An 11,826-nucleotide genomic window follows, 5' to 3' on the forward strand; every position below is an offset into this window, starting at 1 on the left:
GACCTCCAGAGGACCGATGAACCGAGGCCCTAACTTGTAAGAAGGTATCTTGAGTCGGACATATTTAGATGAGAGCCAGACTTTATCTCCTGGACGAAATTGTGGAGGATCCAGGCGTTTTTTGTCAGCGTGTCTTTTCATACGCTCGGATGACAGAAGGAGTGCGGACCGGGTACTCTCCCATATGGAGGAAAATTTGCTAACGAGAGATTCCGCAGCCGGGTTGTCCACAGAGGTGGAGACAGGAAAAGGAATCCGAGGATGCTGACCAAAGACCACAAAAAACGGGGATTTGGAGGAGGATTCGCTCTCGTGATTATTATAAGAGAACTCGGCCCATGGTAGGAGATCCACCCAGTCAGAATGGTGGGCATTAACGAAGTGCCGGAGGTAACTGGTCAGGTTCTGATTGATCCGCTCCACTTGACCATTGGACTGTGGGTGGTAAGCGGAAGAGAAGTCCAGGGTGACGTCTAGTAGTTTACAAGTGGCTCTCCAGAAACGTGAGGTGAACTGTACCCCACGATCCGACACGATGTGGAGGGGCAGGCCATGAAGACGGAAGATGTGGCGGATAAAGTCTTTAGCCAGCTCGGGTGCAGACGGAAGGCCTGGCAGGGGAATAAAGTGAGCCATCTTGGAAAAGCGGTCAGCGACCACCCAAATGACCGTACAACCGGCAGAGACGGGGAGATCAGTTATAAAGTCCATTGCTATATGCTGCCAGGGGGCAGCAGGTACAGGAAGCGGAAGGAGGCGTCCGGCTGGCAGATGTCTCGGGACTTTGTTGCGGGCGCAGGACACACAGGCAGAAACAAAGTCTATTATGTCCTTGTGCAGGGTAGGCCACCAATAGTGCCGGGCAATAAGCTGGAGGGTCTTTTTCTGACCGGCGTGGCCAGCTAGTTTAGACGAATGGCCCCAGTGTAGGATCTTCTCCCGATCAGGTACTGAAACAAACGTTTTACCGGGAGGGAGACGATTTAGACTCACGGGAGCCACCTGCATTACTCTGGCGGGATCGATGATATGTTTAGGTTCTTCCTCGAGATCGGACACCAGAAAGGATCGAGACAAGGCGTCCGCCTTGACGTTTTTGTCAGCCGGGCGAAAATGAAGAACAAAATCAAAGCGAGCAAAAAACAAGGACCACCGGGCTTGGCGCGGGTTAAGTCTCTGGGCATGCTGGAGGTAAGCCAAGTTCTTGTGGTCAGTGTAAATTATTACCGGATGAAGAGCCCCCTCGAGTAGGTAACGCCACTCCTCCAACGCCAGCTTGATGGCCAATAACTCTCGGTCTCCTATGGAATAGTTGCGCTCAGAAGAGGAGAAGAGTTTGGAGAAGAAGCCACAAGTTACCATTCTCCCGGAAGATGATTTTTGAATAAGTACCGCTCCGGCTCCAGAGGAGGAGGCGTCAACTTCCAGGAAGAACTGCTTGTTGCCGTCCGGGCGATGCAGCACCGGGGCGGAAGAGAAGGCCTGTTTTAGGGAAAGAAAGGCCTCCTCTGCTTCAGGCGGCCACTCTTTGGGATTAGTACCCTTACGGGTGAGCGCGGAAATTGGGGCAGTCCGGAAGAGAAGTGCGGGATGAAGAGGCGGTAATAGTTGGCGAAGCCCAGGAACCGTTGAATAGCCTTCAACCCCTCTGGTCGGGGCCATTTCTCGATGGCAGACAGTTTCTCAGGATCCATTTGTAGGCCGGTCTGAGAGATAATGTAGCCCAGAAACGGAAGCGAGGTCTGCTCAAAGAGGCACTTCTCATATTTAGCGTAGAGATGGTTCTGCCTGAGCCTGAGCAGGACCTGACTAACATCCCTCCGGTGAGTCTGGAGATCCGGAGAAAAGACCAAGATGTCGTCCAGGTACACCACTACGCAGGAGTAGAGAAGGTCACGGAAGATGTCATTGACCAACTCTTGAAAGACGGCAGGAGCGTTACAGAGGCCAAAGGGCATTACCAGATATTCATAGTGGCCGTCCCGGGTGTTGAATGCCGTCTTCCATTCATCCCCCTGACTGATACGAACCAGGTTGTACGCCCCACGGAGGTCCAGTTTGGTGAAGATTCTAGCCCCCCTCAGACGATCAAATAACTCCGGAATGAGCGGAAGGGGGTACTTATTCTTCACCGTGATCTGGTTAAGGCCTCTATAGTCTATACAGGGACGGAGAGAGCCGTCCTTCTTTTTGACGAAAAAGAAGCCTGCTCCCGCCGGGGAGGTAGATTTCCGGATGAATCCCCTGGCCAGATTCTCCTCAATATATTCGGACATCGACCAGGTCTCAGCAGCGGATAATGGATAAATACGCCCACGGGGAGGAGAAGTACCAGGTAACAGGTCGATAGGGCAGTCGTATGGTCTATGAGGGGGTAGTGTCTCTGCCTCCTTTTTATTAAAGACATCAGCATAAGACCAATAAGGAATCGGAAGTCCAGGTAGATTAGCTGGGGTAGGAGAAGGACGGACGGGATGAACGGGAACCAGACAGGTCTTATGGCAGCCCTGTCCCCAGCGAAGGACTTCTCCGGTCTGCCAGTCAAGAACGGGTGCATGTTTCTGGAGCCAAGGTAGGCCTAGCAAGAGGGCGTGAGAGAGTCCAGGCAGAACATGGAAGGAGATACTTTCAGAATGCAGCATTCCCACCTGCAGAGTAATGGATTCGGTGATGAGTTGGATGGGGCATGGTAAGAGCCCCCCATCCACGGCAGCAACAGACAAGGGTACAGCCAGAGGTTTGGTGGGGATGCGGTATTTCTCTACCAGGGACTGTGAAATAAGATTCCCGGCTGCTCCAGAGTCCAGTTGGGCTAGTTCGAAATAACGTTTCTCCCCGTAGACGATTGAAACTGACAACAGCAGGGATGGAGAGGATTTATTCTTGTCTAGGTGGACCTCTCTGAGCGAACCTAGACACAGGCGTTTCCCGACCTCTCCGGGCAGGCACGGATCCGGTGCTCCTTACTGCCACAGTAGAAGCAGGTCCCCTCGGCACGGCGTAAGTCCTGACTGGTCTTGACCATCTTGGTCTGGTCGACCTGCATAGGCTCAGGAGGGTGTACCTGGTTAGAGACAGAAGGAGTGACGGGTTTCTGAAAAGTAGGAGCTAGACGTGGTAACCTCCTCTCACGGGTGACCTCTCTGGCACGCTCCTGGAACCGTAGGTCAATCCGGGTGGCAAGAGTTATTAAGTCATCGAGAGTGGTAGGAATGTCCCGACCGGCAAGTTCATCTTTAATACGGCCGGACAGACCCTCCCAGAAGACGGAAACCAGAGCGTCGTTATCCCAGGCCAGCTCCGAGGCAAGGGTACGGAACCGTATGGCATATTGGCCCACGGTGAGACTTTCCTGACGGAGGCGTAGCAACGATGATGCGGATGAGGTCTTCCGTCCGGGTTCGTCGAAGACTTTCCGGAAAGCCGTGAGAAAAGCAGGCAAGTTGGACACCAGGGGGTCTCCTCTCTCCCATAGAGGATTTAGCCAGGCCAGGGCCTCCCCGGTGAGATGGGACATGATGAATGCAATTTTGGCTCGGTCGGAGTTAAACTGGTGGGACAATAGTTCAAAGTGCAGGGTGCACTGATTTATGAAGCCCCGAGCCTGGGCTGAGTCGCCTCCGAAGCGAGGAGGTGCAGAAAGCCGAGGTCCGGGGTAGGATATCATGGTGTTAGTGGACAGCGGAGCTGCCGGATTGCGAGACATGGCACTGGCGGAGGTTGTTGGTGGAGCAGTCAGTGTCCAGGCGAGTATTGACATTCCGCAGGTGACCCAGGATGGACTCCTGTTGGGACCTTTGACGGGACAGTTCATGTCACAGGTCCGAGAGCGAGGGAGCTTGGGTGCCACCGGGTTCCATGGCCCGAGCAAACTGTAACGGGTCTGGGAGGCGGAACCTCTGGGCTACTATACAAGGGAGCGGTCCTTGTAAGGGAGCGGGTGGCGACCAGGCAGGCAGTCACAGCAGGTGACCGGGACAGTCTCTGGAAGAACGGGCTGGAGGTCACGGCAAGTGACCGGGGCAGTCTCTGGAAGAACGGGCTGGAGGTCACGGCAAGTGACCGGGGCAGTCTCTAGGTAAGGGGTAGGTACGACCTGTGATGGCAGAACCTCCAGGTAGGCTAGCAAGGCAGATGGAGGATGTGTGCTCCCAGGTGAGCAAGCGAGAGTCTCTGGAATAGCAGGTGGTCACAGCACGTGACGGCGGAGCCTCCAGGTAGGCAAGCAGGCAGGTAGCGGAGAAGCGCTCCCAGGTGAGCGGGCAAGAGTCTGGAATAGCTGGTGGTCACAGCACGTGACAGCGGAGCCTCCGGGCAGGCAAGCAGGCAGGTAGCGGAGAAGCGCTCCCAGGTGAGCGGGCAAGCTGGTCCATAGACAGACTGACCGGAGTTGTAAGGCAGACCGTCGGACCTCAGGCAAGCAGGCAGGTAGCTGATGTGCGCTCCCAGGTGAGCGGGCAAGTTGGTCCTTAGACAGACTGACCGGAGTTGTAAGGCAGACCGTCGGACCTCAGGCAGGCAGGCAGGTAACAGGAAATCAGGCAGGATTAGGACAGCAAGCTGGCAGGAATCTGGCAGGTAACTGGCAGGTAACTGGCAACGGGACCTGAGGGCTGAAGCAGAGTAGAACGGTGCAACAACATTGCTCGGGCACCTCCATTTTGGAGGAGGTGCCTTATATATGGTAAAGTCCTCCGGCCATTGGCCGGGGACTCCTTAGGATGGCGCGCGCGGCCCCTTAGGGAGGGAGGGCGCGCGCGCGCGCGCCCTAAGCACAGTGGCCGGGAAGGAGCGCGCGCTGCCAGCAGAGCGGGAGAGGGACGCCGGGCACGGAGCAGAACGGTGAGGGGAACAGCGTCCCTGCCTAGCAGAGGGCAGGGACGCCGGCACTACAAAAACTTAACATAAACACAGTATCTGCTGGTAACATCAATTTTGCGGAATCATTTCACCACTTTTTTAGCCCATCCTTTGCAAGGCCACAGGAGACAAGAAGTCTGACATAGTCAACGCCTAGAGACGATGGTACAGGAGTATCTCCAAGTAAACATTGAAGCCATGACTGTGTCACTGGACCCTTGCTCTTTTTGGGCTTCCAATCTGGATAAATAGCCGGAGCTTGCCACTTACGCCTTGGAGATCTTGTCATGCCCCGCAGCCAGCGTTCTGTCTGAACGTGTGTTCAGCGCTGCTGGTGGTGTGCTGACAGATAAGCGCACGGGGCTCTCCACTGATAATGTAGACAGACTCACGTTCATAAAGATGAACAAATCATGGATCCGAAACGACTTTTCTACCCCTGTGTCATGCTGGGGAGAGTAAAAGCTTGATGATTTGTTAAAATCACCTCACCAACCGTTATAAGCTTTCAAATTACTAATCATGTTTATCTGTATCTTGGCTGGAAAATAATTTGGGCCTTGTAGCTGTGTGCAGTACTGATTCTATTAGACCATCTATACTAAGCTCCACCAGCTTTCAAATTAATAATAATTTTTTGCTGCATCTAGCCCGGAAAATAATTTTGGGGCTCCGAGATGCGCAAGACACATGAGTGCCTTCTTGCTGCACTACCTGCAACATGACCCTCAGATTGTCAGAATTCGAAATAATCCTGACTACTGGGTTGCCACACTCTTAGATCCCCCACACTCTACGATCAACCTTTTCATTTTAATAAAGAGCAAAAAAATGGTCATTTTTGAAATTATAAGCATTAGCCGGTTATTACAAACTGTAATCAAACAGTTTTCAGCTCAAAACTTTATTCTAGGTGATGTTACATTTGCACATAGGACCCCTTGTTCGAAAGGAGCTTCTGAACTCTCTCGTCCATTGAATTTGTCAGGTTTTGGATGGTTTCTGCTTCAATTGTTTTGCATGAGGACAGAATACCCTCCCAGAGCTGTTGCTTAGATGTGAACTGCCTCCCGCCATCATAGACACTCCTTTTGATGATGCTCCAGAGGTTCTCAATGGGGTTGAGGTCAGGGGAGCATGGGGGTCACACCATAAGTTTGTCCCCTTTTATGCCCATATCAGCCAGAGATGCAGATGTGTTATGTGCAGCATGAGACGGTGCATTATCATGCATGAAAATGATCTTGCTGCGGAATACACGGTTCTTCTTCTTGAACCATGGCAGGAAGTGCTGTTTGAGAAACTCCACATACATTATGGAGTTCATATTTACCCCTTCAGGGATCCTAAAGGGGCCGACAATCTCTCTCCCCATGATTCCAGCCCAAAACATTACTCCACCTCCTCCTTGTTGGCGCCGTAGCCGTGTTTGCATGGGGTGTCCATCAACCAGCCATCCTCCACTCCATCCATCTGGACCATCGAGCGTTGCACGGCACTCATCGGTGAACAAAACAGTTTTGAAGTCCGTCTTCATGTATTGTTTGGCCCACTGTAGCCCTTTCTGCTTGTGTACATTAGATAGAGGAGGTCGACAGGATAACTTACGCACAGCTGCAAACCTCTGAAGGACCCTGCATCTTGTTCGGGGGACGTTGGAGGCACCAGCAGCTTCAAAAACTTGTCTGCTGCTATGACAAGGCTTTTTTGCCGCTGCTCTTTTAACCTGACGTAATTGCCTGTAGGAAAGAGTCCTCAATTTTCCCTTATCAGCATGCACACGTGTGTACTGTGAATCAGCTACATACTTCTTGATTATGCGATGATCAGGATGAAGTGTCTTAGCAATGTTGATTGTAGTCATGCCTTGACCTAAACACTCCACAATTTGTTGCTTCTCAGCAGCCGACACATCCTTTTTCTTTCCCATTTTGGCAGAAAATGTAGGCTGCTTAATAATGTGGGACAGCCTTCTTAAGAAGTCTTGCCTTTCATTGGACACCCCTGCCAAACTAATTAGCACAGGTGTCTGCAATTGCTTACAGTGATATAAAGAGCCCTGACACACATCACCATCAATGAGTTTAACTGACAAACAAACAAATTCTTCCCTTATCACTCCTAAACACTTTTTGCATAATAATTTGGAACACAGTGTACATGTGCTTTTCCACAAAACACCAGTGGTTCACGTAGTGAATCTTACAGTTCTAACTTGCCAACCGTGGTCTGTATGGAGTTGTTCAATAAAGGGCCCAAAATTAAGATAACATAGACGGGAGAGGTCTCTATGAATACGAATTCCTAAGTATTTGATACCCTGTGAGGGACAGGCAAAGGGAAAGTTGGACTGAATGGAATCCTGTATGGATTTGAGGAGGGAGACATCGAGGGCCTCAGACTTCGCTGCATTGATTTTAAAATTTGACCATGTAACAAAGTGATCGATTTCAGCCATAACAGCAGGGATGGATATATGTGATTGAGTGCTATATACTAGGACATCATGAGCAAATGCAGAGCACTTGTACTCTGTGCCTGCCACCTCAATCCACCTGATATTGGGGTTATGGCGAATTGATGAGAGCAGGTGCTCCATCACTAGGATGTATAAGAGAGGGGACAGAGGACGTCCCTGCCTTGTCCCATTGGTGATTATGAAAGGTGATGAAAATGTTCCATTCATCTTCAGCCTAGGTGACGTATTGCGATACCGGGCTGTGATTTTGCCTATGAAAGGGTCCCCTAGATCCCTACCCCAAGCTTTTTAAGAGAATAATATATGGCGTGCCAGGAGACTCTATGGAATGCTTTCTCAGCATCCAACGAGAGTATCTAATTACAAATTTTTAACTGTATCTAGCCCAGGAAATACTTTGGACCTAGTAGCAATGTCTGCTAGTCAGCTTATTATCCCAACTGTTAAGCAAGCTGCACCACCTGTAGTTTGGACACTTAATTTTTTCAAAGGAAATGCTTCGGGCCCCCGGGACACTCAGTGAAAAGCATCGGGGAGGCACCCCAAGGCATAGGGGCTGGGACTGGCGGTAGGACGCTTTGCGGTGGACCGCCAAGCTCAATCCTTATAAAAGCTTTTTAACTGTAGCAGCTTTAGTGGACGCTACTGGAGCTGGAATTACGCGGCTGCTGGCATCAGAGTTGCCCTCCAATAGATCCTTGTAAAAGGATTTAAAGTGTGCTCATTCAAATTACAGAGACAATTTAAATTAAAAAGCTTAGACCTGCCTCCACCGCAGGGGGGCTCGCTCGAGCCACCAGAGGACAGGCACCAGTATTGGGAGAGGGGGGGCTGGCCGTCAGGTTCCACCGCAGCTCTGGCGCAAACCCCGCGACACGGAGGTCGCACGGGCAGGAACGGACTGGCCGTGTTAGCTTCGCATTTTTGGGGTTTTAGAAGGGCATGACATGCCTATATCTGTGTCTCCCCCTCCTTTTACTCCTCCACCTCTTTTCTTTTCGCATGACTATATGTACTTGTCACTTTTACATGTGTGTGTTGTGTCCTCTGAGCAGTTTGTCAGCTTTTGGACACCTTTTGAAGGTGTTTTCTACGTGTTTCTATGTGTTTTTGTTTGCCTGCCATTGGTTTTAACGGTGTTCGAAGGTGTTCGGCGAACATACAGGTGTTCGACGAACCGAACTCTAACACTACGGGGGTGGCTCAACACTACTTTTCAGATCATATATGGAGAACCTAATGGTAAACCCTGGATAAATGAAGCTTGTGACCTGGTTCCTGTTCCCCACTAGGTTTCTGGCACTTCTGATAAGACAGACGAGCAGCAGTACCCCGACACTGAGAAGTTTGTTCCCTACAATCCTGCAGGTAACTTTTCCACACTTTGCTGTACCTATTGCCTGCCATTAGCCACTGGCCTTTACATTTAATTTTGAGCATCAGAATCAATTCTAATACTTGCATCTGAAGCTGGATGGGGTTAGTGAATTTGTCACCAGGATTTTGCTGCCCCATCTGAGAGCAGGGTGATTTAGGAGCAGAGACCCTGATTACAGTGATGAATCGCTTGGTGCAGTTCAGAGTAAGGCTATGCTCCCATGCTGTGGAAATGAAGCAGAAATTTTCTGCTTCATTTCTGCATGTCCTCTCCCGGATAAACGCATGTGGAATTCCGCACGCGTTTATCATGCTTTTATCGTGCAATTTCCACATGCGGAATTGCCTTGAGTTTTTAATTGTACTGCAAAGGCAATTCCGCTTGCGGAAACGCAAAATGAATGAACATGCTGCGGATTTTTCCCCGCAGCAAAATCGCTGCGGAAAAAAACGCAGCATGGGCATTGAACTTGCGTAATCACATTGGGGACCATGGGGGGCGGATAACATAGCGTTAAACAAGCCTTTACGCTGCGGAAATTCTGCAGCATATCCGCTTGAAAAACGCTACGTGGGCACATACCCTAACTGTGTCTGCTGCAGATCTACAAATTCTCTGAATGCTGGGCTCTGTATAACCCCACCCACACCACTGATATGCAGAAAGCTACCAATGCACAGTGTACAGAGCTATTCATCAGTTGTGGGGACAGGGTTGGACTACATGGCAGCAGCTTTACTAGTCCTCTGGTGGCAGTCTCCTGCTGGTGGAGGATCACTTATCAAAACTACATCAGTCAGCCCAGAGAGCAACACGTCGCTGGAATTGGGGATCTTTGTCCCCACATTGTGCTGTGCTCAGATCAGGTGGCAAGAAACCTGGTGACATTCCCTTTGTCAGGCAAAATGTATTTTTGTCCTAGTTTTAAAAATGTTGAAAGGACAGCCAGAGATGTCTTATATCTCCGCCCCCTGTTCACTTGGAAGGGACCTCCATAGAACTCTACTCTTGCTTCCCCCAAACAAGGAATTTTTATAACCGCCATAAACCTCAGCCCAGGGCAAGCATACTGGTATACACTGGATTTCCCCTCCAAAGCCCTATTGTGTAACTGTACAAACTTTTAATGTCAAGTTTAATAATGCACATGACGGTCACAAACACATGGACCACATTTTTGGGATGCTCGCCTTTTTCCAGTTATGATGGTGTATCTTTCATAACTGGGAAACCACCAGAAACCTAGGAAATGGTTTCTGAGCTTCTGAACGTCATAGAAATATCATATTTGATATCAATCTACGTCAATATTGGTGACGGCAAACTTTCCTTTGGAAGTGCATTGAGGTGAAGGGTGCATTGCTGGAAAAGGGGAAAAAAACAGAACAAAACCTCTTTAAATCTCTTAATTTGCAAGTGTGAACGAGCTGAGTGTGACCAGAGCATAAGTGCGAACGAAAGTAAGTGTGTGACTTATTTTTCAGTGACTTGGATTCAGGAAGTTTGGAAGGGAGGACTTTGGACTGAATTGCTGTCTGCATTTCATTAATTCTTTGCTTTTCTTTTTACTTAACATTCTGTCTATTGCAATCCCCATTAGGAAATGAGCTCCATTATTGACAATGCTATCCAGTGTACATCTTGCCACATGTATGCAATCCTGAACAGCCGGTCGTGGTTGCTTACTGCTGCGTGAGATGTGAGCACGTTGTGCTTTTGGAAGCCCAGATACTGGATCTAAATGAGCAGCTGGCAACACTGAGATCCATTGACAACATGGAAAGGAGTCTGCTGCTCACTGAGCAGCATCTCACTGGGGTAGATGTGGGGGAGGGTGGTAGTCTGGAGCTGCAGGACAGTGAGGCCGTTAGTTGGGTGACAGTTAGAAGGGGGGGTAGAGGGAAGAGTGCAAGGGAGGCTAGTCCTGATCTGGCAAGTTTGCAAAGTTGGCAGATGAGGGGAGTGACGGTACAGGGGTAGCACTGCTGCAGCAAGGCATGTCCCCTGAAAGCCGGAGGAGTGTTTGCTCCAGTAAAGAGGGAAATAGGAGAGTAGGGCAGGCCAGGCAGGTGCTGGTAGTGGGGGACTCAATTATTAGGGGAACAGATAGGGCAATCTGTCACAAATCTGTCACAAAGACAGGGATCATCAAACAGTGTGCTGCCTACCTGGCGCTCAAGTCCGGCACATCGCTGATCGGGTTGACAGATTACTGGGAGGGGCTGGTGAGGACCCAGCGGTCATGGTGCACATTGGCACAAATGACAAAGTTAGAGGTAGGTGGAAGGTCCTTAAAGATGATTTCAGGGAATTAGGCTGCAAGCTGAAAGCAAGGACCTCCAAGGTGGTATTCTCTGAAATACTTCCGGTACCGCGTGCCACGCCAGAGAGGCAATGGGAGATAAATAAGTGGCTCAAGAACTGGTGTAGGAAGGAGGGATTTGGGTTCCTGGAGAACTGGGCCGACTTCTCAGTTGGCTACAGACTCTATACTAGGGACCGGCTGCACCTTAATGGGGAGGGTGCAGCTGTGCTGGGGGAGAAAATGGGTAGAAGGTTGGAGGAGTGTTTAAACTAGGGATTGGGGGGGAGGGTATTCATTTTATAGGTGGGGAAGATAGTGCAGATAGTGACCTGGGCACAAATAAATTGGGGGTGGGGTTAGAACAGCCAATAAAGTAAGAAGGAATAGAGGTACAGAGAGATACATAAAATGCATGTACACTAATGCCAGAAGCCTCACCAACAAAATGGAGGAATTAGAATTAATTTTGTTGGAAAATAATTATGACATGGTAGGAATATCTGATACGTGGCTGGACGAGAGCCATGACTGGGCAGTTAATTTACAGGGCTATAGTCTGTTCAGAAATGACCGTACAAACAAGCGAGGGGGGGTGTGTTTATATGTAAAATCATCCTTAAAACCTGTCTTGTGGGAGGATATATGTGAATCTAATGAAAATGTAGAGTCCCTGTGGGTGGAGATAAGGGGAGGGGGAAAAAATAATAAATTACTGATAGGGGTTGGTCTCCAAAAATAATGGAAGTAGCAGAGAATATCCTCGTAAAGCAAATAGATGAAGCAGCGACTCAAGGAGAAGTCATT

This window comes from Phyllobates terribilis, unplaced genomic scaffold (assembly GCF_046119375.1).
Source record: "Phyllobates terribilis strain yellow unplaced genomic scaffold, ASM4611937v1 Scaffold_695__1_contigs__length_805405, whole genome shotgun sequence".
NCBI classification, from domain to species: domain Eukaryota; kingdom Metazoa; phylum Chordata; class Amphibia; order Anura; family Dendrobatidae; genus Phyllobates; species Phyllobates terribilis.